A 26,632-nucleotide genomic window follows, 5' to 3' on the forward strand; every position below is an offset into this window, starting at 1 on the left:
CTTCCTTCCTAAGAATCAGCCCTTCCGTGCTGTAGAGAGACGTTGTGTTACACTTCAAGGTGTTCCCCAGGTTGTCTTTCCTGAGCTTCGATCTTCCGGCTCTCGTTTAGTAGTTCTTGGAAACTACACTGCATTAGGCCTTCAAATTGGGTATGGGGTGTAGAGAGAGGGTGTGTTACACTCCAAGGTGTTCCCCAGGTTGCCTTTCCTGAGCTTCGATCTTCCGGCTCTCGTTTAGTAGTTGTTGGAAACTACGCTGCATTAGGCCTTCAATTGGGTATGGGGTGTAGAGAGAGGGTGTGTTACACTCCAAGGTGTTCCCCAGGTTGCCTTTCCTGAGCTTCGATCTTCCGGCTCTCGTTTAGTAGTTCTTGGAAACTACACTGCATTAGGCCTTCAAATTGGGTATGGGGTGTAGAGAGAGGGTGTGTTACACTCCAAGATGTTCCCCAGGTTGCCTTTCCTGAGCTTCGATCTTCATGCTCTCGTTTAGTAGTTGTCGGAAACTACGCTGCATTAGGCCTACAAATTGGGTATGGGGTGTAGAGAGAGGGTTTGTTACACTCCAAGGTGTTCCCCAGGTTGCCTTTCCTGAGCTTCGATCTTCCGGCTCTCGTTTAGTAGTTGTTGGAAACTACGCTGCATTAGGCCTTCAAATTGGGTATGGGGTGTAGAGAGAGGGTGTGTTACACTCCAAGGTGTTCCCCAGGTTGCCTTTCCTGAGCTTCGATCTTCCGGCTCTCGTTTAGTAGTTCTTGGAAACTACACTGCATTAGGCCTTCAAATTGGGTATGGGGTGTTGTGAATTCTGTGGCTGAGTTCACTTCTGTGGTCACAAGTGGTATTGCAGTCTCTGGGCTTCCTCCCTCAGGTGTTTTGGTGAGCTCGTTGGCTGCCTTGCTATTTAGCTCCACCTGAGTCTGTCTTCCTTGCTCCTTGTCAATGTTCCAGTGTTTGATCTGAGCTACTGCATCTTTCCTTGGGCCTGCTGCTCTGCTAGATAAGTGCTTCTAGTTTGTTTTCTGTTTTTTCTGTCCAGCTTGCTATTAACTTTTGCTGGAAGCTCTGAGAAGCAAAGGGGTGCACCGCCATGCTGTTAGTTCGGCACGGTGGGTCTTTTTGCCCCTTTGCGTGGTTTTCGTTTTAGGGTTTTTTGTAGACTGCATAGTTCTCTTTGCTATCCTCGCTCTGTCTAGAATATCGGGCCTCACTTTGCTGAATCTATTTCATTCCTACGTTTGTCTTTTCATCTTGCTAACAGTCATTATATGTGGGGGGCTGCCTATTCCTTTGGGGTATTTCTCTGCGGTAAGTCAGGCTTGTATTTCTATCTTCAGGCTAGTCAGCTCCTCAGGCAGTGCCGAGTTGCATAGGTAGTGATAGGCGCAATCCACTGCTGCTTATAGTTGTGTGAGGATAGATCAGGTACTGCAGTCTACAGAGATTCCACGTCTCAGAGCTCGTCCTATTGTTTTTGGTTATTGCCAGATCTCTGTATGTGCGCTGATTACTGCACGCTGTGTTGCCTGATTGCCAGCCATAACAGTACAAGGAGACCCACACCAATGATTCCCAATAGAGGGAAAAAAGAAATCCTGACATCATTTTTTTTTCTTAGCTCTGTCTTCAGTCTTTTTTTTCCCCTAGACATTAGAGTGCTTCAGGACACAGCTGTGGACATGGATATTCAGGCTCTGTGCTCCTCAATGGATAATCTCGTTGTAAATGTACAAAAGATTCAAGATACTATTGATCAGAAATCGATGCTAGAACCAAGAATTCCGATTCCTGATTTGTTTTTTGGTGACAGAACTAAGTTCCTGAGCTTCAGAAATAATTGTAAGCTATTTTTGGCCTTGAAACCTCATTCTTCTGGTAATCCTATTCAACAGGTTTTGATTATCATTTCTTTTTTGCGCGGCGACCCACAGGACTGGGCGTTTTCTCTTGCACCAGGAGATTCTGCATTGAGTAATGTTGATGCATTTTTCCAGGCGCTGGGATTGCTTTACGATGAGCCTAATTCAGTGGATCAGGCTGAGAAAAATCTGCTGGCTTTATGCCAGGGTCAGGATGATGTAGAAGTATATTGTCAGAAATTTAGGAAGTGGTCAGTACTCACTCTGTGGAATGAATCTGCACTAGCGGCTTTGTTCAGAAAGGGTCTCTCTGAAGCTCTTAAGGATGTAATGGTGGGATTTCCTATGCCTCCTGGTTTGAATGAGTCTATGTCCTTGGCCATTCAGATCGGTCGTCGCTTGCGCGAGCGTAAATCTGTGCACCATCTGGCGGTATTGTCTGAGAGTAAACCTGAGCCTATGCAGTGCGACAGGACTATGACTAAAGTAGAACGGCAAGAACACAGACGTCGGAACAGACTGTGTTTCTATTGTGGTGATTCTACTCATGCTATTTCTAATTGTCCTAAACGCACTAGGCGGTTCGATAGCTCTGCCGTTATTGGTACTGTACAGTCCAAATTCCTTTTGTCCATTACCTTAATGTGCTCTTTGTCATCGTATTCTGTCATGGCGTTTGTGGATTCAGGCGCTGCCCTGAATCTGATGGATTTGGATTATGCTAAACGTTGTGGATTTTTCTTGGAGCCTTTGCGGTGTCCTATTCCGTTGAGAGGAATTGATGCTACACCTTTGGCCAAGAATAAGCCTCAGTACTGGGCCCAGCTGACCATGTGCATGGCTCCTGCACATCAGGAAGTTATTCGCTTTCTGGTACTGCATAATTTGCATGATGTGGTCGTGTTGGGGTTGCCATGGCTACAAACCCATAATCCAGTATTGGATTGGAACTCTATGTCGGTAACCAGCTGGGGTTGTCAGGGAGTACATGGTGATGTTCCATTTTTGTCTATTTCGTCATCCATTCCTTCTGACATCCCAGAGTTCTTGTCGGACTTTCAGGATGTATTTGAAGAGTCCAAGTCTGATGCCCTACCTCCGCATAGGAATTGTGATTGTGCTATCGATTTAATTCCTGGTAGTAAATTCCCTAAGGGTCGTTTATTTAATTTGTCCGTACCTGAACACACCGCTATGCGCAGTTATGTGAAGGAGTCCCTGGAGAAGGGACATATTCGCCCATCGTCGTCACCATTGGGAGCAGGGTTCTTTTTTGTAGCCAAGAAGGATGGTTCGCTAAGACCGTGTATTGATTACCGCCTTCTTAATAAGATCACTGTTAAGTTTCAGTATCCCTTGCCATTGATTTCTGACTTGTTTGCTCGGATTAAGGGGGCTAGTTGGTTTACTAAGATTGATCTTCGTGGTGCATATAATCTGGTGAGAATCAGGCAGGGAGATGAATGGAAAACGGCATTTAATACGCCCGAGGGTCATTTTGAGTATCTGGTGATGCCGTTCGGACTTGCCAATGCTCCATCTGTTTTTCAGTCTTTTATGCATGACATTTTCCGTGAGTATCTGGATAAATTCTTGATTGTTTACTTGGATGACATTTTGATCTTCTCAGATGATTGGGAGTCTCATGTGAAGCAAGTCAGAATGGTTTTCCAGGTACTGCGTGCTAATTCCTTGTTCGTGAAGGGATCAAAGTGTCTCTTCGGTGTGCAGAAAGTTTCATTTTTGGGGTTCATCTTTTCCCCTTCTACTATCGAGATGGATCCGGTTAAGGTTCAGGCCATCCAGGATTGGACTCAGCCGACATCTCTAAAAAGTCTGCAGAAATTCCTGGGCTTTGCTAATTTTTATCGTCGCTTCATCTGTAATTTTTCTAGCATTGCCAGACCATTGACCGATTTGACCAAGAAGGGTGCTGATTTGGTTAATTGGTCTTCTGCTGCCGTGGAAGCTTTTCAGGAGTTGAAGCGTCGTTTTTGCTGTGCCTCTGTGTTGTGTCAACCTGATGTTTCTCTTCCGTTCCAGGTCGAGGTTGATGCTTCTGAGATTGGTGCAGGGGCGGTTTTGTCACAGAGAGGTTCTGGTTGCTCAGTGTTCAAACCATGTGCTTTCTTTTCCAGGAAATTTTCTGCTGCTGAGCGTAATTATGATGTGGGCAACCGAGAGTTGCTGGCCATGAAGTGGGCATTCGAGGAGTGGCGTCATTGGCTTGAGGGTGCTAAGCATCGCGTGGTGGTTTTGACTGATCATAAGAACCTTACTTATCTTGAGTCTGCCAAGCGCTTGAATCCTAGACAGGCCCGTTGGTCGTTATTTTTTGCTCGTTTTGATTTTGTGATTTCATACCTTCCGGGCTCTAAAAATGTGAAGGCGGATGCTCTGTCTAGGAGTTTTGTGCCCGACTCTCCGGGGTTGTCTGAGCCGGCGAGTATCCTCAAGGAAGGAGTCATTGTGTCTGCCATCTCCCCTGATTTGCGGAGAGTGTTGCAGAAATTTCAGGCTAATAAACCTGATCGTTGTCCGGCCGAGAAACTGTTCGTCCCTGATAGGTGGACTAGTAAAGTTATCTCTGAACTTCATTGTTCGGTGCTGGCCGGTCATTCAGGAATCTTTGGTACCAGGGAGTTGGTTGCTAGATCCTTCTGGTGGCCATCTCTGTCACGGGATGTGCGTGCTTTTGTGCAGTCCTGTGGAATTTGTGCTAGGGCTAAGCCCTGCTGTTCACGTGCCAGTGGGTTGCTTTTGCCCTTGCCGGTCCCGAAGAGGCCTTGGACACATATTTCGATGGATTTCATTTCTGACCTTCCCGTTTCTCAAAAAATGTCGGTCATTTGGGTGGTCTGTGATCGCTTTTCTAAAATGGTCCATCTGGTGCCCTTGGTTAAATTGCCTTCCTCCTCTGATTTGGTGCCTTTGTTCTTCCAGCATGTGGTTCGTTTACATGGCATTCCTGAGAATATTGTTTCTGACAGAGGTTCCCAGTTTGTCTCGAGGTTCTGGCGAGCCTTTTGTGGTAGGATGGGCATTGACCTATCTTTCTCCTCGGCCTTCCATCCTCAGACTAATGGCCAGACCGAACGAACCAATCAGACCTTGGAAACATATCTGAGATGTTTTGTTTCCGCTGACCAGGATGATTGGGTGTCATTTTTGCCGTTGGCTGAGTTCGCCCTTAATAATCGGGCCAGCTCGGCTACCTTGGTCTCTCCATTTTTCTGCAATTCTGGGTTCCATCCTCGTTTCTCTTCAGGACAGGTTGAGTCTTCGGACTGTCCTGGTGTGGATTCTGTGGTGGACAGGTTGCAGCAGATCTGGACTCAGGTAGTGGACAATTTGACCTTGTCCCAGGAGAAGGCTCAGCTTTTCGCTAATCGTAGACGCCGTGTGGGACCCCGACTTCGTGTTGGGGATCTGGTTTGGTTATCTTCTCGTCATATTCCTATGAAGGTTTCCTCTCCTAAATTTAAACCTCGTTTTATTGGTCCGTATAGGATTTCTGAGATTCTCAATCCGGTGTCTTTTCGTCTGACCCTCCCAGACTCCTTTTCCATACATAATGTATTCCATAGGTCGTTGTTGAGGAGATACGTGGCACCTATGGTTCCATCTGTGGAGCCTCCTGCCCCTGTTTTGGTGGAGGGGGAATTGGAGTATATTGTGGAGAAGATTTTGGATTCTCGTGTCTCTAGACGGAAACTCCAGTATCTGGTCAAATGGAAGGGTTATGCTCAGGAAGATAATTCCTGGGTTTTTGCCTCTGATGTTCATGCCCCAGATCTTGTTCGTGCCTTTCATGTGGCTCATCCTGGTCGGCCTGGGGGTTCTGGTGAGGGTTCGGTGACCCCTCCTCAAGGGGGGGGTACTGTTGTGAATTCTGTGGCTGAGTTCACTTCTGTGGTCACAAGTGGTATTGCAGTCTCTGGGCTTCCTCCCTCAGGTGTTTTGGTGAGCTCGTTGGCTGCCTTGCTATTTAGCTCCACCTGAGTCTGTCTTCCTTGCTCCTTGTCAATGTTCCAGTGTTTGATCTGAGCTACTGCATCTTTCCTTGGGCCTGCTGCTCTGCTAGATAAGTGCTTCTAGTTTGTTTTCTGTTTTTTCTGTCCAGCTTGCTATTAACTTTTGCTGGAAGCTCTGAGAAGCAAAGGGGTGCACCGCCGTGCTGTTAGTTCGGCACGGTGGGTCTTTTTGCCCCTTTGCGTGGTTTTCGTTTTAGGGTTTTTTGTAGACTGCATAGTTCTCTTTGCTATCCTCGCTCTGTCTAGAATATCGGGCCTCACTTTGCTGAATCTATTTCATTCCTACGTTTGTCTTTTCATCTTGCTAACAGTCATTATATGTGGGGGGCTGCCTATTCCTTTGGGGTATTTCTCTGAGGTAAGTCAGGCTTGTATTTCTATCTTCAGGCTAGTCAGCTCCTCAGGCAGTGCCGAGTTGCATAGGTAGTGATAGGCGCAATCCACTGCTGCTTATAGTTGTGTGAGGATAGATCAGGTACTGCAGTCTACAGAGATTCCACGTCTCAGAGCTCGTCCTATTGTTTTTGGTTATTGCCAGATCTCTGTATGTGCGCTGATTACTGCACGCTGTGTTGCCTGATTGCCGGCCATAACAATGGGGTGTAGAGAGAGGGTGTGTTACACTCCAAGGTGTTCCCCAGGTTGCCTTTCCTGAGCTTCGATCTTCCGGCTCTCGTTTAGTAGTTCTTGGAAACTACACTGCATTAGGCCTACAAATTGGGTATGGGGTGGAGAGAGATGGTGTGTTACACTCCAAGGTGTTCCCCAGGTTTCCTTGCCATTGCTTCGGTCTTCCGACTCTCGTTTAGTAGTTGTAGAAAAGTACACTGCATTAGGCCTACAAAATGGGTATGGGGTGGAGAGAGATGGTGTGTTACACTCCAAGGTGTTCCCCAGGTTGCCTTTCCTGAGCTTCTATCTTCAGGCTCTCATTAAATTGTGGTTAAATGGAACAACTGCATTTGGCGTACTAGTTGGTTTGGGGCCTACTATCGGTGTCTGCCACTCCTTGCTGTTCTCCTGGTTTCCTGTCCTGAAATTCCATTTTCAGGCTCTCGTTAAGTAGTTGTTAATGTTAGACTGCATTTGGCCTACTAGTTGGGTTGGGGCCTACTATCGGTGTCTGCCACTCCTTGCTGTTCTCCTCCACTGAACAAAGCTGTGCCGCCTGTTTACTACGGTTGCCAATTTTGAACTGCATTTCGACTACTTACTGATTTGGCCCTACTCTCTGTGTCAGCCTCTCATTCCAGTTGTCCTCCACTGCAATGCCCCCTGGTTATTCCTGTGTTACCAATTTTGAACTGCATTTAGCCCACTTTATTCTTTGGGCCTATATCTGTGTTTCCACTTCATCGTGCCCATTGCCCAGCCAGTGATAGATGAGTCTGCTGGTACATTGACCCATAACGCAACATTCCCCGTGCATGCTACACAACAACATTGTGACCCTGCTGAAAGTCAGGTTGCTCTTCCCGCATACCATACCACCTTACACGGGGACAAAGAGGAAGGTGCAGATGAAAGTGCAGGTTCCTTCATCAGGTGGGGGGAGGAATACTAGTTGGCGACGTCACTGGCACAGGGCCTCTCATAGTACGCAAAAGTGTTGCTGCCAGTGGGAGGCGCCCCCGCCGTGCAAACACACCGCTGTACTTTGAGGGGCCCTGTGCCAGTGCCAATGCCAACAAGTGGGCCCCCCCTGCTTGCTCAGGATCACAGCACTTGCAAAGTTGAAATACTTACCTCTCCCTGCTCCACTGCCGTGACGCGGTCCAGATTTCCTGGGCCCACTAATTACTTGAACCAGCCCTACCCCACACAACTTTAGCCAAATGACCCCCAATTTCAAATGCCTTCCAATTATTATAAGGTAAATTACGCTTGACAAGCTTCATTAAGAAGAATGGATGGTTTTGACATTAAAATGGGCACTCTAGGTGTCTTCCTGGCCCCCACTCACTGCCGACTATGCTGCCCCATTGACTTGCATTGGGTTTCGTGTTTCGGTCGATCCCGACTTTTCGCCATAATCGGCCGATTTCACTCGACCCGACTTTTGAGATAGTCGGGTTTCGCGAAACCCGGCTCGACTCTAAAAAGGTCAAGGTCGCTCAACTCTAGGCATTACACAATAATCTGGCAGAAATTTGAGTTATACAGTCAAACACATCCTGGGATATGAGATAAGTTACATAAGAGAATGTGGGGGTACTTCCAGTATATCAGTGTGTTCTAGTTCAAAAGTTGAAGTTCCCAAGAGAATCTGGCTGAAGAAATAGAATTTTTAGGTGATTACAGACCATATTGAAAACACATGTCTTTAACAATTTCTGGGAATTATAGGAACTTACCATTACCATAAGAATATCGGCACGTAGACAGATGATAACTGGAACATAGGCCATTATTGCATAATACTGTTTACTTCTATTTTATACAGAATAGAAATTAACCACTTCTTTCACAATCACTTGCTGGACTGTTTGCTGTAGTTTTGATATAATCTTTGCCTGATGTAGATGTATCATAGCTAAGACTTTTTTTTATGCATTTTATATCTTTTGTGTTGTGTATTTGTTGTCTCTATTGTGTATCATCTGCATTACATACTTAAATATCCGTGTTTAGATATATTAACCTATTAAATTCAGTATTAACCCACTAGTTAGCGAACCAAGAATAATACAATTTTACGCCCAGTTAAATAGTTTACTCATCCATATTTATATTTCATGAGTTTGTGTCTAATACAGTATTGCAGACAGAATATAAAGAGTCAGCCTCATATTTAAGTTATACAGTTAAGTTCAGTTCAGAATTAAAACATTAAACATATTTGTTTAAATCAGTCATTTCCTTAAGGCATAATTGGTCGAGCTCAACTATGGGGAAGACAGATTTTCCTTGGCTCCATTTACAATGTTTCTTTTCATTAAATGTTTAGTGACGTATTATTTAAATTTGTGACCTGAAGCCAGTGACTCAAGTTATTAAATGGGATGTGAATACAACAGCATGTAACTGTGCATTACATGTCACCATCAAACGTAAAAGTCTTATATCTAGTGCAAACAAAAAAAGTGACCAAAGAACAAATACTGTCAAATATAAGAGCCTGTACTCAGATAAAACAGTGATTTTGTAATATCTATATTACCTGGCCCAGAGTATGTGAAAACGGATCTCTCACCAGTTTTAACAAAACAAGATACATTCATTACTTATAGATCTTGTAGGTCTGATGAGTCTGGTGTATTCAGTTTGATAATCCATGGCAAAATGGCTGTATTCATGTCCCTTAACCTAGCCTGATTGACAGCCTTTTGATGTACCGCTTTCCTGCTGCAGAGTTCTCACACCACTCAGTACAAGCTGCAACTATCAACCAGGATTTACAGAATACACTTGGACTTGTACTCAAGAGCCATTAAAAAAGGATCTTTCACCAGTATAAGCATATTAAACTAGCCTCATCGTAGTATAGTGGCTGCAGAGCTAAATAAAGGATATTCTTAGAAGTTTTTAATTTCTCACCTCCATTGCTAGTAAAATTTAGGTTATAATTTATGATAAGCTCAAATGGGCGTTATCCAACTGGATGTGTACTTTTTGCCCCTCATGATATTGACCAATCATAAGCAGCAGGATGCATACAGGAAAAATAGAACACACCCTGCTATCAGCCCTGCTCTCTGCAGCTATTATGTGGAATACAGCAGAGCTGAGTATGATTACAAACACTTCCAGATCTTCCTTTTGATATCAGTGTTGGGGTGAGGACAGAGGTGATAGGGCAGTCTGGGGAGAACTGCTGTTGAAGATGTCTTTGTAATCACACTTAGCTTTGCTCTCTGGTCCCCTACACTGACAGCCAAAAGAAGAAATTTGAAGGTGTTTGTGATAACACACAGCTCTGCTTTATGCTATAAAGTAGCTTCAGAGATCAGGGATGAGAGGGGGCACAGCTTTGTTGCCCAGCAGCTATTGAAAATATGTTTTTCATTGATCTGACAGGACAGCATGTATCAGGTAATAGGTTTCTTTTAATTGCCATATACTTTGATTTCAAATATCTCCGCAACAGAGATGCATAATTAAAAGCAAATGATGTTTTATTCTGCTCTGCAACCACTAGTATTGTGTGTACAGCTCAGCATGAAAGATTTAGTGAAAGGTCCTCTTCAAGTTTTAAAGTTATTTCCTACTCTTAAGATTGGAGATAACTTGTCCATTGTTGGTATCTTGTCGGCCTTAACATTGCTGAAAATAAACTCTACAGAGTCCCTCTGAATAGAACAGAGGTTGGGCAGGTGCAACCTCTTCTCCAATCCGATGGGTCCCTGCAGAAAACCATTCTCAGGATCAGAAAAGGTCCCAGTGGTTCAACCCCCAGCGATCAACAAGTTACCACCTATCCTATAGAAAGATAATACTTTTAAAACTTGAGACAAACTCTTTAATGAGTTCTTAAGCCCTCTGTTTTTCACAAAAGTATGTAATTAATAAGTCTTGTGCTTCCATCTAGGTACAGACATGCATGCCCTTTAAATATAATCAAAAATAGGTTAAGGGTAAAGGATAAAATGCCTTCAAAGAAATCCTAACAGTGAGAACCTTACACTTAGTGAGGATTACGTCTACAGAGTACCTGTCCAAAACAGCCTAAAAAAGGCAAAATACATAGTTTGATCCCCAAAAAATAATTAATAAACCCAAATATCATCCTCCTGTGGCTTTCTCCTATCGTTGTGTCCACCATCACTTTTGGTCTTAGGATGGACCCTAGACAATGGTTTTGCTCATCTTGGTCACTCCATTTCAAGTGCCAAAAGGGATACCTATATTTAAGTACTCTTAAAAGTCCAAACCCACTGTTCATCATTTGCATTTTTTAAGTGACTTTTATATTTTGTCTTGTTGCATATGTTGGTGTTTTGGGCACCACAATGTTATGGTAGAAATGGGTTAATAACTTTTCTACAGAATCAAATATGCTCTATATTTTATCTGGTTTAATTTTTGCACCTCTTTAGAGCAAAATGTCACTTGATCCTTTAAAACTTCGCATGTTAGTCTTCAACTGCACACAAAATAAGGATTTTGTGCTTCACTAGGGTACTGAAGTACAATTCTTAAAACATTTTTGTCACATTTTGAAATGCAAATGAAGAATTTATTTGGATAAGCAAAACAAGGCTCATAATGCAGAAGAAAATAACAGATTAAAGTGAAGAAAACTAAACTTAATAAAAATACGCAAGTGAAATAATGAATAGGGCACAAAGATAAAAGTCACTATTAAAACCATTTTAACACACAAAAAGACACAACCGCAATGATCAACTGGGACCTAAGACTGTGGACATACAACATGGCATACAGAGGGACATAAAGGTCTTGTGTATTAAAGGGGATGGTTTTGGTTGGCTCACATCAGGCAATCAAACCAAATTTGGATTTTTGGGTTTAATTAGCCTCTACTGGAACATTATATGGAGAGGAACCATTCCCTTTTTACTATTGACAATTGAACCCATCGCATCACCATCCTGTCAGTTATGATCAATATGGAATTAATTAATGTTTTAATGATGATATTTTAATTGCATGGCAGCTTTTTTATTCCTAATTTTAGAACAAATTATGTGATAGCATGTAGCAACTTTGTGCTTTATATTTATGTGGACTACTGATATTGGTTTATTTTTTTCTTGATTGAGCATTGAATCATTGGCAATTCTTTTTGATATTGTGCTTTATTTTTTGGCTTTCTCTGGCTGTCTTTTTAAGAAATATAGTACAAGTTATGTTTTCATGATCTTGAACTTCTGTGTTTGCCTCCATTGCATGTACAAGAAAGTTACTGAATAGATTGATGTCTCCCGCTTTCATCTTGGTCCAAACGATGATGCCTTTTGAGCTAGGGAAGCGTTATAAAAAAAAGCCTTAATAATAACAATAGTTTTTGAAACTGTTGAAAAAGATAGCCAAACTGCATAACTATGTACCCAACTTTAAGAGAGTAAGTAAGGTGCTATACTAAATGTTCTAGCTCACTATGTTTATTGTATAGACAGACACTCATATACTTTTTATCAAAAGATGTTGGCTACATCAGTACGGTATATGGTCGGCTGTATGTTTGGTCTATTTAGGCATAATCCTTAAAGGTGTTGTCTGTCTTGTTTGAGGGATTTTCATCCATTCTTTCTTGGAAAATCCTTCCAGTTTGGTGAGAGTCCTGGGTTGTCTCGCATGCACTGCTCTTTTGAAGTCTAGCCACTAGTGTTGAGCGATACCTTCCGATATTTGAAAGTATCGGTATCGGATTGTATCGGCCGATATCCGAAAAATATCGGATATCGACGATACCGATACCCGATACTAGAGTTGAGCGACCTTGACCTTTTTAGAGTCGAGCCGGGTTTCGCGAAACCCGACTATCTCAAAAGTCGGGTCGAGTGAAATCGGCCGATTATGACGTAAAGTCGGGATCGACCGAAACACGAAACCCAATGCAAGTCAATGGGGCAGCATAGTCGGCAGTGAGTGGGGGCCAGGAAAACACCTAGAGTGCCCATTTTAATGTCAAAACCATCCATTCTTCTTAATGAAGCTAGTCAAGCGTAATTTACCTTATAATAATTGGAAGGCATTTGAAATTGGGGGTCATTTGGCTAAAGTTGTGGTGGGTAGGGCTGGTTCAAGTAATTAGTGGGCCCAGGAAATCTGGACCACGTCACGGCAGTGGAGCAGGGAGAGGTAAGTATTTCAACTTTGCAAGTGCTGTGAACCTGAGCAAGCAGGGGGGGCCCACTCGTTGGCATTGGCACTGGCACAGGGCCCCTCAAAGTACAGCGGTGTGTTTGCACGGCGGGGGCGCCTCCCACCGGCAGCAACACTTTTGCGTACTATGAGAGGCCCTGTGCCAGTGACGTCGCCAATTAGTATTCCTCCCCCCACCTGATGAAGGAACCTGCACTTTCATCTGCACCTTCCTCTTTGTCCCCGTGTAAGGTGGTATGGTATGCGGGAAGAGCAACCTGACTTTCAGCAGGGTCACAATGTTGTTGTTTAGCGTGCACGGGGAATGTTGCGTTATGGGTCAATGTACCAGCAGACTCATCTATCACTGGCTGGGCAATGGGCAGGATGAGGAGGAAACACAGATATAGGCCCAAAGAATAAAGTTGGCTAAATGCAGTTCAAAATTGGTAACACAGGAATAACCAGGGGGCATTGCAGTGGAGGACAACTGGAATGAGAGGCTGACACAGAGAGTAGGCCCAAATCAGTAAGTAGTCGAAATGCAGTTCAAAATTGGCAACCGTAGTAAACAGGCGGCACAGCTTTGTTCAGTGGAGGAGAACAGCAAGGAGTGGCAGACACCGATAGTAGGCCCCAACCCAACTAGTAGGCCAAATGCAGTCTAACATTAACAACTACTTAACGAGCGCCTGAAAACGGAATTTCAGGACAGGAAACCAGGAGAACAGCAAGGAGTGGCAGACACCAATAGTAGGCCCCAAACCAACTAGTACGCCAAATGCAGTTCTTCCGTTTAGCCACAATTTAATGAGAGCCTGAAGATAGAAGTTCAGGAAAGGCAACCTGGAGAACACCTTGGAGTGGAACACACCATCTCTCTACACCCCATACCCAATTTGTAGGCCTAATGCAGTGTAGTTTCCAAGAACTACTAAACGAGAGCCGGAAGATCGAAGCTCAGGAAAGGCAACCTGGAGAACACCTTGGAGTGGAACACACCATCTCTCTACACCCCATACCCAATTTGTAGGCCTAATGCAGTGTAGTTTCCAAGAACTACTAAACGAGAGCCGGAAGATCGAAGCTCAGGAAAGGCAACCTGGAGAACACCTTGGAGTGGAACACACCATCTCTCTACACCCCATACCCAATTTGTAGGCCTAATGCAGTGTAGTTTCCAAGAACTACTAAACGAGAGCCGGAAGATCGAAGCTCAGGAAAGGCAACCTGGAGAACACCTTGGAGTGGAACACACCATCTCTCTACACCCCATACCCAATTTGTAGGCCTAATGCAGCGTAGTTTCCAACAACTACTAAACGAGAGCATGAAGATCGAAGCATTGGCGAGGAAACCTGGGGAACACCTTGGAGTGGAACACACCATCTCTCTACACCCCATACCCAATTTGTAGGCCTAATGCAGCGTAGTTTCCAAGAACTACTAAACGAGAGCCGGAAGATCGAAGCTCAGGAAAGGCAACCTGGAGAACACCTTGGAGTGGAACACACCATCTCTCTACACCCCATACCCAATTTGTAGGCCTAATGCAGCGTAGTTTCCAACAACTACTAAACGAGAGCATGAAGATCGAAGCATTGGCGAGGAAACCTGGGGAACACCTTGGAGTGGAACACACCATCTCTCTACACCCCATACCGAATTTGTAGGCCTAATGCAGCGTAGTTTCCAACAACTACTAAACGAGAGCCGGAAGATCGAAGCTCAGGAAAGGCAACCTGGAGAACACCTTGGAGTGGAACACACCATCTCTCTACACCCCATACCCAACTTGTAGGCCTAATGCAGCGTAGTTTCCAACAACTACTAAACGAGAGCATGAAGATCGAAGCATTGGCGAGGAAACCTGGGGAACACCTTGGAGTGGAACACACCATCTCTCTACACCCCATACCCAATTTGTAGGCCTAATGCAGCGTAGTTTCCAACAACTACTAAACGAGAGCCGGAAGATCGAAGCTCAGGAAAGGCAACCTGGAGAACACCTTGGAGTGGAACACACCATCTCTCTACACCCCATACCCAATTTGTAGGCCTAATGCAGTGTAGTTTCCAAGAACTACTAAACGAGAGCCGGAAGATCGAAGCTCAGGAAAGGCAACCTGGAGAACACCTTGGAGTGGAACACACCATCTCTCTACACCCCATACCCAATTTGTAGGCCTAATGCAGCGTAGTTTCCAACAACTACTAAACGAGAGCATGAAGATCGAAGCATTGGCGAGGAAACCTGGGGAACACCTTGGAGTGGAACACACCATCTCTCTACACCCCATACCCAATTTGTAGGCCTAATGCAGCGTAGTTTCCAAGAACTACTAAACGAGAGCCGGAAGATCGAAGCTCAGGAAAGGCAACCTGGAGAACACCTTGGAGTGGAACACACCATCTCTCTACACCCCATATCCAATTTGTAGGCCTAATGCAGCGAAGGTTTCCAACAACTACTAAACGAGAGCATGAAGATCGAAGCATTGGCGAGAAAACCTGGGGAACACCTTGGAGTGGAACACACCATCTCTCTACACCCCATACCCAATTTGTAGGCCTAATGCAGTGTAGTTTCCAACAACTACTAAACGAGAGCCGGAAGATCGAAGCTCAGGAAAGGCAACCTGGAGAACACCTTGGAGTGGAACACACCATCTCTCTACACCCCATACCCAATTTGTAGGCCTAATGCAGTGTAGTTTCCAACAACTACTAAACGAGAGCCGGAAGATCGAAGCTCAGGAAAGGCAACCTGGAGAACACCTTGGAGTGGAACACACCATCTCTCTACACCCCATACCCAATTTGTAGGCCTAATGCAGTGTAGTTTCCAAGAACTACTAAACGAGAGCCGGAAGATCGAAGCCCAGGAAAGGCAACCTGGAGAACACCTTGGAGTTGAACACACCATCTCTCTACACCCCATACCCAATTTGTAGGCCTAATGCAGTGTAGTTTCCAACAACTACTAAACGAGAGCATGAAGATCGAAGCTCAGGAAAGGCAACCTGGGGAACACCTTGGAGTGTAACAAGCCCTCTCTCTACACCACGGAAGGGCTGATTCTTAGGAAGGAAGGCTGTCGGAAAGAAGCAGGGCGCGTCCGAGGGTGATTATATTCTTATTAGTTATATACTCACCCTCGGACGCGCCCTGCTTCTTTATTTGTAATGAATGTTTATTTGCAATGTTGTTTTGACTTACTCTATTTTTTTGGTAAATAATGATTTTATTATTTTCATTGTTTTGCATCTTCTTGGCAATAATATAAAGAAGACGCAACAGGACAACACTCGGTGGATGCCATATCTGTGTTTTAAATTGAAAAAAACTTTCAGTTAACTACTTGCAGGAGAAAGTTATTGTAGCTGGTGGCCATTTTTAGTACTGTACCAGATTTTTGTTGTATGTGTTTGTTTTTAATGTTAAAATGTCTGCATTTGATATCTCTCCAGTATTTTCTTTTTTATAAGCAAAATACTTATTTTTATATTTTCTGATGTTGGTTCAAGGGGTACACGGGCAGCAGTAGACAGGTCAGTGGAGGCCTAGTGGAAGGAGGGACCGCAGACAGGCTTCGAAGCCCTAACATAATAAATTGGGCTGGCTGTAGGCAATTTAAAATTGGTTCCAAGGGCACACGGGCAGCAGTAGACAGGTCAGTGGAGGCCTAGTGGAAGGAGGGACCGCAGACAGGCTTCGAAGCCCTAACATAATAAATTGGGCTGGCTGTAGGCAATTTAAAATTGGTTCCAGGGGAACCCGGGCAGCAGTAGACAGGTCAGTGGAGGCCTAGTGGAAGGAGGGACCGCAGACAGGCTTCGAAGCCCTAACATAATAAATTGGGCTGGCTGTAGGCAATTTAAAATTGGTTCCAGGGGAACCCGGGCAGCAGTAGACAGGTCAGTGGAGGCCTAGGGGAAGGAGGGACCGCAGACAGGCTTCAAAGCCCTAACATAATAAATTGGGCTGGCTGTAGGCAATTTAAAATTGGTTCCAGGGGAACACGGGCAGCAGTGGCCTGGTCAGTGTAGTAGTAGTGGAAAAACGGGCCGCAGACAGGCTTCGAAGGCCTAACATAACAAAAATTGGGATGTAGGCAATTTACAATTTGTTCCAGGGGAACACGGGCAGCAGTAGACAGGTCAGTGGAGGCCTAGTGGAAGGAGGGACCGCAGACAGGCTTCGAAGCCCTAACATAATAAATTGGCCTGGCTGTAGGCAATTTAAAATTGGTTCCAGGGGAACCCGGGCAGCAGTAGACAGGTCAGTGGAGGCCTAGTGGAAGGAGGGACCGCAGACAGGCTTCGAAGCCCTAACATAATAAATTGGGCTGGCTGTAGGCAATTTAAAATTGGTTCCACGGGAACACGGGCAGCAGTGGCCTGGTCAGTGTAGTAGTAGTGGAAAAACGGGCCGCAGACAGGCTTCGAAGGCCTAACATAACAAAAATTGGGATGTAGGCAATTTACAATTGGTTCCAGGGGAACACGGGCAGCAGTAGACAGGTCAGTGGAGGCCTAGTGGAAGGAGGGACCGCAGACAGGCTTCGAAGCCCTAACATAATAAATTGGCCTGGCTGTAGGCAATTTACAATTGGTTCCAGGGGAACACGGGCGGCAATAGACAGGTCAGTGGAGGCCTAGTGGAAGGAGGGACCGCAGACAGGCTTCGAAGCCCTAACATAATAAATTGGGCTGGCTGTAGGCAATTTAAAATTGGTTCCAGGGGAACCCGGGCAGCAGTAGACAGGTCAGTGGAGGCCTAGTGGAAGGAGTGACCGCAGACAGGCTTCGAAGGCCTAACTTAAGAAAAATGTCAATACAATGGTATTGACAGTGCCAGGCATTGAAGGATGTCAGCGCATAGACTAAACATTGGTGGAGCTGTGAGAGAAAATTTTGCAAGTGGTAGAGCACTGTTTGACCTGGGGGGGGGACTGTCTTGTGGCCGGCGGTACAGGCCCAGGGCTCCTCATATTACAACGGTGTGTCTGACGTTGGGTGCGCACCACCACCGCCAGACACTTTATTGTACTATGAGGGACCTAGTGGCAGTGCCGTCGACCAAAAGCGGGCACACCCACCTCTTCAGACAAACAGTACTCTCACGGGTGCTGGCCCCAAGTGGCGATACCACGGCCCCGTGTGGGGACTTTGGCCATTTAGGGAGGTGTTAACATGTCGGATGCTGGACAATCAGGTGCTGCAAATTACGAGATTGGAAAAGTCATTCAGAATAGTACACAGGCAAGACCTTTACATAGGAAAGCTAGGTGTCAGCCGGGCAAGGTGGGGCAAAAGATTTTGAAATCCAGTTGTGGTTCATTTTAATGAAGGTTAGATCACCTACATTTTGGGTAGCCAGACGAGTCCTTTTTTCTGTTAGTATTGAACCTGCAGCACTGAATACTCTTTCTGATAGGACACTAGCTGCCGGGCAAGCAAGCTCCTGCAATGCATATTCTGCCAATTCTGGCCAGGTGTCTAATTTTGATGCCCAGTAATCAAATGGGAATGACGGTTGAGGGAGAACGTCGATAAGGGATGAAAAATAGTTAGTAACCATACTGGACAAATGTTGTCTCCTGTCACTTTGAATTGATGCTGCAGTACCTGTCCTGTCTGCGGTCATAGCAAAATCACTCCACAACCTGGTCAGAAAACCCCTCTGGCCAACGACACTTCTGATTTCTGCCCCTCTAACACCTCTGGTCTGCTGGCCCCTGCAGCTCGTGTTACAACGATCACGGGCGCTGTGTGCAGGGAATGCCAGAAGCAAACGGTCAACAAGAGTTGATTGTTTGGTTGCTAATATTAGTTCCAAGTTCTCATGTGGCATTATATTTTGCAATTTGCCTTTATAGCGAGGATCAAGGAGGCAGGCCAACCAGTAATCGTCATCGTTCATCATTTTTGTTATGCGTGTGTCCCTTTTGAGGATACGTAAGGCATAATCCACCATGTGGGCCAAAGTTCCAGTTCTCAAATCTGTGGTTGTGCTTGGTTGAGGGGCAGTTTCAGGCAAATCCACGTCACTTGTGTCCCTCCAAAAACCAGAACCCGGCCTTGCCGCGCCAACAATTTCCACTGGCCCCGGAAAAACTTCCTCATTAAAAATATAATCATCCCCATCATCCTCCTCGTCCTCCTCCTCCTCTTCGCCCGCTACCTCGTCCTGTACACTGCCCTGGCCAGACAATGGCTGACTGTCATCAAGGCTTTCCTCTTCCTCAGCTGCAGATGCCTGATCCTTTATGTGCGTCAAACTTTGCATCAGCAGACGCATTAGGGGGATGCTCATGCTTATTATGGCGTTGTCTGCACTAACCAGCCGTGTGCATTCCTCAAAACACTGAAGGACTTGACACATGTCTTGAATCTTCGACCACTGCACACCTGACAACTCCATGTCTGCCATCCTACTGCCTGCCCGTGTATGTGTATCCTCCCACAAAAACATAACAGCCCGCCTCTGTTCACACAGTCTCTGAAGCATGTGCAGTGTTGAGTTCCACCTTGTTGCAACGTCTATGATTAGGCGATGCTGGGGAAGGTTCAAAGAACGCTGATAGGTCTGCATACGGCTGGAGTGTACGGGCGAACGGCGGATATGTGAGCAAAGTCCACGCACTTTGAGGAGCAGGTCGGATAACCCCGGATAACTTTTCAGGAAGCACTGCACCACCAGGTTTAAGGTGTGAGCCAGGCAAGGAATGTGTTTCAGTTGGGAAATGGAGATGGCAGTCATGAAATTCCTTCCGTTATCACTCACTACCTTGCCTGCCTCAAGATCTACAGTGCCCAGCCACGACTGCGTTTCTTTCTGCAAGAACTCGGACAGAACTTCAGCGGTGTGTCTGTTGTCGCCCAAACACTTCATAGCCAATACAGCCTGCTGACGTTTGCCAGTAGCTGCCCCATAATGGGAGACCTGGTGTGCAACAGTGGCAGCTGCGGATGGAGTGGTTGTGCGACTGCGGTCTGTGGACGAGGTCTCGCTTCTGCAGGAGGACGAGGAGGAGGAGGAGGGGGTGCGAATGGCTACAGCCAACTGTTTCCTAGACCGTGGGCTAGGCAGAACTGTCCCAAACTTGCTGTCCCCTGTGGACCCTGCATCCACCACATTTACCCAGTGTGCCGTGATGGACACGTAACGTCCCTGGCCATGCCTACTGGTCCATGCATCTGTTGTCAGGTGCACCTTTGTGCTCACAGATTGCCTGAGTGCATGGACGATGCGCTCTTTAACATGCTGGTGGAGGGCTGGGATGGCTTTTCTGGAAAAAAAGTGTCGACTGGGTAGCTCGTAGCGTGGTACAGCGTAGTCCATCAGGGCTTTGAAAGCTTCGCTTTCAACTAACCGGTAGGGCATCATCTCTAACGAGATTAGTCTAGCTATGTGGGCGTTCAAACCCTGTGTACGCGGATGCGAGGCTAAGTACTTCCTTTTTCTAACCATAGTCTCATGTAGGGTGAGCTGGACTGGAGAGCTGTAGATCGTGGAACTAGCGGGGGTGCCGGTGGACATGGCAGACTGAGAGACGGTGGGAGATGGTATTGTTGCCGCCGGTGCCCTAGATGCAGTGTTTCCTACTACGAAACTGGTGATTCCCTGACCCTGACTTCTTTGGCCTGGCAAAGAAACCTGCACAGATACTGCAGGTGGTGCAGAAAATGGTGGCCCTACACTGCCGGAAGGGATGTTGCGTTGATGACTAGCTTTATTGGCCGAGGGTGCTACAACCTTAAGGGACGTTTGGTAGTTAGTCCAAGCTTGCAAATGCATGGTGGTTAAATGTCTATGCATGCAACTTGTATTGAGACTTTTCAGATTCTGCCCTCTGCTTAAGGTAGTTGAACATTTTTGACAGATGACTTTGCGCTGATCAATTGGATGTTGTTTAAAAAAATGCCAGACTGCACTCTTTCTAGCATCGGATACCTTTTCAGGCATTGCAGACTGAGCTTTAACCGGATGGCCACGCTGTCCTCCAACAGGTTTTGACTTTGCCACGCGTTTTGGGCAAGATACGGGCCCGGCAGATGGAACCTGTTGCGATGTTGATGCCTGCTGCGGCCCCTCCTCCTCCGCTTCAGAACTGCTGCCGCCTGCACCCTGTTCCCCCAATGGCTGCCAATCGGGGTCAAGAACTGGGTCATCTATTACCTCTTCTTGTAGCTCGTGTGCAACTTCGTCTGTGTCACCTTGTCGGTCGGTGGTATAGCGTTCGTGATGGGGCAACATAGTCTCATCAGGGTCTGATTCTTGATCAGCACCCTGCGAGGGCAATGTTGTGGTCTGAGTCAAAGGACCAGCACAGTAGTCTGGCTGTGGCTGTGCATCAGTGCACTCCATGTCAGATTCAACTTGTAATGGGCATGGACTGTTAACTGCTTCACTTTCTAAGCCAGGGACGGTATGTGTAAAGAGCTCCATGGAGTAACCCGTTGTGTCGCCTGCTGCATTCTTCTCTGTTGTTGTTTTTGCTGAAGAGGACAAGGAAGCGACTTGTCCCTGACCGTGAACATCCACTAACGACGCGCTGCTTTTACTTTTACCAGTTTCACGAGAGGAGGCAAAAGAGCTAGAGGCTGAGTCAGCAAGATAAGCCAAAACTTGCTCTTGCTGCTCCGGCTTTAAAAGCGGTTTTCCTACTCCCAGAAAAGGGAGCGTTCGAGGCCTTGTGTAGCCAGACGACGAACCTGGCTCCACAGCTCCAGACTTAGGTGCAATATTTTTTTTCCCACGACCACCTGATGCTCCACCACTACCACTACCCTCATTACCAGCTGACAATGAACGCCCCCGGCCACGACCTCTTCCACCAGACTTCCTCATTGTTTTAAAAACGTTACCAAACTAACGGTATTTGTTGCAGTCACACAACTTACACGGTGAGCTATAACTTCAGTATGATTTAGCTACCCCTTTACAGGTGGGTGAGACCACAACGAAAATCAGGCACAATGTTACACACTCTGTTGTTGGTGGCAACAAATGAGAGAGATGCCACACACGCAGGACTGTCACTGAAGCGCAAATGTAAATATTAATCTCCCACTGATTTGTGTTTTTTTTTTAAAAAAAGGAGACTTTAGAAAAAAAAAAAAAAAATGATTTTTTAAGGAAGAATTTATAAACCAAATAAAATGAAATGATTTTTTCAGGGAGAATTTAGAAAACAAATAAAACAAAAAATAGGCTTTCTAGGGCCCACTGAGTGAGAGAGGACGCACACAGGAGTCAGGAGTGGCACACAAGCCCAGAGGCCAATATTTATCTCCCACTGATTAAGTGATTTTTTCAGGTAGATTTTGGAACCCAAATCAAGCAAAAAAATTAATAGGCTTTCTATGGCCCACAATTGGAGAGAGAGAGATGGCACACCCAGGAGTCAAGACTGGCACACAAGCAGAAAGGGCAATATTAATCTCCCACTGATTTGATTTTTTTTTTTTTTTTCAGGGAGACTTTAGAAAAAAAAAATACAAAAAAAATGATTTTTTTCAGGAATAATTTAGAAACCAAATAAAATAAAATGATTTTTTCAGGGAGAATTTAGAAAACAAATAAAACAAAAAATAGGCTTTCTAGGGCCCACTGAGTGAGAGAGGACGCACACAGGAGTCAGGAGTGGCACACAAGCCCAGAGGCCAATATTTATCTCCCACTGATTGATTTAGTGATTTTTTCAGGTAGATTTTGGAACCCAAATCAAGCAAAAAAATTAATAGGCTTTCTATGGCCCACAATTGGAGAGAGAGAGATGGCACACCCAGGAGTCAAGACTGGCACACAAGCAGAAAGGGCAATATTAATCTCCCACTGATTTGATTTTTTTTTTTTTTTCAGGGAGACTTTAGAAAAAAAAAATACAAAAAAAATGATTTTTTTCAGGAATAATTTAGAAACCAAATAAAATAAAATGATTTTTTCAGGGAGAATTTAGAAAACAAATAAAACAAAAAATAGGCTTTCTAGGGCCCACTGAGTGAGAGAGGACGCACACAGGAGTCAGGAGTGGCACACAAGCCCAGAGGCCAATATTTATCTCCCACTGATTGATTAAGTGATTTTTTCAGGTATATTTTGGAACCCAAATCAAGCAAAAAAATTAATAGGCTTTCTATGGCCCACAATTGGAGAGAGAGAGATGGCACACCCAGGAGTCAAGACTGGCACACAAGCAGAAAGGGCAATATTAATCTCCCACTGATTTGTTTTTTTTTTTTTTTTCAGGGAGACTTTAGAAAAAAAAATACAAAAAAAATGATTTTTTTTCAGGAATAATTTAGAAACCAAATAAAATAAAATGATTTTTTCAGGGAGAATTTAGAAAACAAATAAAACAAAAAATAGGCTTTCTAGGGCCCACTGAGTGAGAGAGGACGCACACAGGAGTCAGGAGTGGCACACAAGCCCAGAGGCCAATATTTATCTCCCACTGATTGATTTAGTGATTTTTTCAGGTAGATTTTGGAACCCAAATCAAGCAAAACAATAAATAGGCTTTCTATGGCCCACAATTGGAGAGAGAGAGATGGCACACCCAGGAGTCAAGACTGGCACACAAGCAGAAAGGGCAATATTAATCTCCCACTGATTTGTTTTTTTTTGTTTTTTTTCAGGGAGACTTTAGAAAAAAAAAAATGATTATCAGGAGTCAGGAGTGGCACACAAGCCCAGAGGCCAATATTTATCTCCCACTGATTGATTTATTGATTTTTTCAGGTAGAATTTAGAACCCAAATCAACCAAAAAAATAAATAGGCTTTCTATGGCCCACTATTTGTGAGAGAGATAGCACGCTCAGGACTGGCACACAAGCCCAGAGGCCAATATTAATCTCCCACTTTTTTTTTTTTTTTCCAGGGAAAATTTATAAACCCAATAAAAAAAATAATAAATAGGCTTTCTATGGCCCACTATCTGAGAGAGAGAGATGGCACGCTTAGGACTGGCACACAAGCCCAAAGGCCAATATTAATCTCCCACTGATTGATTTATTGATTTTTTCAGGTAGATTTTGGAACCCAAATCAAGCAAAAAAATAAATAGGCTTTCTATGGCCCACTGAGAGATGGCACACACAGGAGTAAGGAGTGGCACACAAGCCCTGAGGCCAATATTTTTCTCCCACTGATTGATGTAGTGATTTTTTCAGGTAGATTTTAGAACCCAAATCAAGCAAAAAAATAAATAGGCTTTCTATGGCCCACTGAGTGAGAGATGACACAGACAGGGATGGCACTCTAGCAGAAATGCCAATCTTAATCTCCCACAAAAAAAAAAAAAAAAAAGGAACTGTCCTTCAATTACTATCTCCCTGCAGTAATCTCAGCCAGGTATGGCAGGCAGCAATAAGGAGTGGACTGATGCACAAATTAAATAAAAAGTGTGGACAAACAAACAAGATAGCTGTGCAGAAAGGAAGGAACAAGAGGAATTGTGCTTTGAAAAAAGCAGTTGGTTTGCACAGCGGCGTACACACAGCAATGCAGCTATCAGGGAGCCTTCTAGGGCAGCCCAATGAGCTACAGCGCTGAGGGGAAAAAAAAAAAAAAAAGTAGCTTCCACTGTCCCTGCACACCGAAGGTGGTGTTGGGCAGTGGAAATCGCTACAGCACAAGCGGTTTGGTGGTTAATGGACCCTGCCTAACGCTATCCCTGCTTCTGACGAAGCGGCAGCAACCTCTCCCTAGGCTCAGATCAGCAGCAGTAACATGGCGGTCGGCGGGAACGCCCCTTTATAGCCCCTGTGACGCCGCGGACAGCAAGCCAATCACTGCAATGCCCTTCTCTAAGATGGTGGGGACCAGGACCTATGTCATCACGCTGCCCACACTCTGCGTTTACCTTCATTGGCTGAGAAATGGCGCTTTTCGCGTCATTGAAACGCGACTTTGGCGCGAAAGTCGAGTACCGCATGGCCGACCCCGCACAGGGGTCGGATCGGGTTTCATGAAACCCGACTTTGTCAAAAGTCGGCGACTTTTGAAAATGTTCGACCCGTTTCGCTCAACCCTACCCGATACCAATACAAGTCAATGGGACACAAATATCGGAAGTGATCCTGGAATGGTTCTCAGGGTCTGAAGGAGAGGAAACTCTCCTTCAGGCCCTGGGATCCATATTCATGTAAAAAATAAAGAATAAAAATAAAAAATATGGATATACTCACCCCTCCGGCTGACCCTGGACCTTAGCGGTGTAACCGGCAGCCTCCGTTCCTAAGAATGCAGGGTGAAGGACCTTCGATGACGTCGCGGCTTGTGATTGAGACCAAATGGAAAAAAAGGAGCGCACTACCAATAATTTATAATACTAAATCCTGGTCGGGGTGCAAAAAAGCAGCCAGTATCATGAAACGGAACAAAAGAAAGGAGCCACTTATATGAATGCACACCACGAACAAATAGAATAATGATACTCAAAATCCCCTGATGAAGCTCTTTTTATAGAGCGACACGCGTTGGGTTGTGTCTGTTGGTCCGGTTCACCTGCACACGGGGACGGCGTTTCCTCCTCTCTTCCTCATGTGGGTAACTCCATGCTTCCTCCGCCTCATTATGGGCGCTTGCTCTATTTAGATTACTCATCATGCTGGTATTTTTACCCATGAGTGTCGAGTCTGTGTGCTATTTAGTGCATACAGATGCTATAGGGTTTTAGGCCTCACTTATTTCTGTGCCTTAATTCCCATGAGTCAGAGGGTTGGCTGTTCATTATAAATAAGATTGTGCAGGTCTGTATTTTTTATATCATTTGTAACATTTACATACGGATCAATTGTTTCATGAAGCATTGGTTTTAATTATGTTTTATGTGCTTTTTTTGAAGTTGTGGTTTGTCAATAAAAATTCCTGTTTTTATATTTGAGTATCATTATTCTATTTGTTCGTGGTGTGCATTCATATAAGTGGCTCCTTTCTTTTGTTCCACGGCTTGTGATTGGTCGCGTGACCGCTCATGTGACCGCTCACGCGACCAATCACAAGCCGCGACATCATCGCAGGTCCTTCACTCGCTCATTATTAGGAACGGAGGCTGCCGGTTGCAGCGGTTACAATCAGGGCGCGTCCGAGGGTGAGTATATCCATATTTTTTATTTTTATTCGTTATTTTACACATGAATATTCATCCCGATCCCGATTCCCAATATCGCAAAAATATCGGAACTCGGTATCGGAATTCCGATACCGCAAATATCGGCCGAAACCCGATACTTGCGGTATCGGAATGCTCAACACTACTAGCCACAGATTTTCAATGTTGTTCAGGTCAGGGAACTGTGAGGAACATTGTAACACCTTCAGCTTGCACCTTTAGAGGTAGTCTATTGTGGATTTTGATGTGTGTTTAGGATCATTATCCATTTGTAGAAGCCATCCTGTTTTCAACTTCAGCTTTTTTACAGATGGTGTTATGTTTGTGTGACGCCCAGGAGACCGGGGTACCCAGCACCGGACCAATGGGGTCTGTCTCTTGAGGGGGATGTCACGGGTGGCTTGACCCGGTGCTGTGGTCTCAGGCAATGCACAGTGTAAGGGGTATCGTGAGGGAACAGGCACTTACTTGATCAGCAGCAGGTTCTCCCAGCGGTGATGATCCCGATCCTGGATAGATGGCTATTGTCCAAATGAAAGACTGAGGCACTGAAACGTTTAACCAGTTTACTTCAACATAAAGGGATTTACAACCAGTCCTGTCACCAGAGTCTGTATGGGAACTCTGAGTTACTTTGACCATGCCGGGGTCTTCGCCTCTTATTGTACGCAATTTCTGTGTGGCCCTGCTGCTGTATGTGAACTGGCTGCCGGCCCAATCTGTCCCCTCCGGGTCCTGGTTCGACGGGCAACCCGAGTCCTTTTATCAGCTTACCCCCTTCGGGAGTACCGCTGAACTCTGTGTCTGTTGCTGCGTCCGACCCTAGTGAAGCTGATATCACCTCAC

Source organism: Ranitomeya imitator, chromosome 6 (assembly GCF_032444005.1).
Source record: "Ranitomeya imitator isolate aRanImi1 chromosome 6, aRanImi1.pri, whole genome shotgun sequence".
Lineage (NCBI taxonomy): Eukaryota > Metazoa > Chordata > Amphibia > Anura > Dendrobatidae > Ranitomeya > Ranitomeya imitator.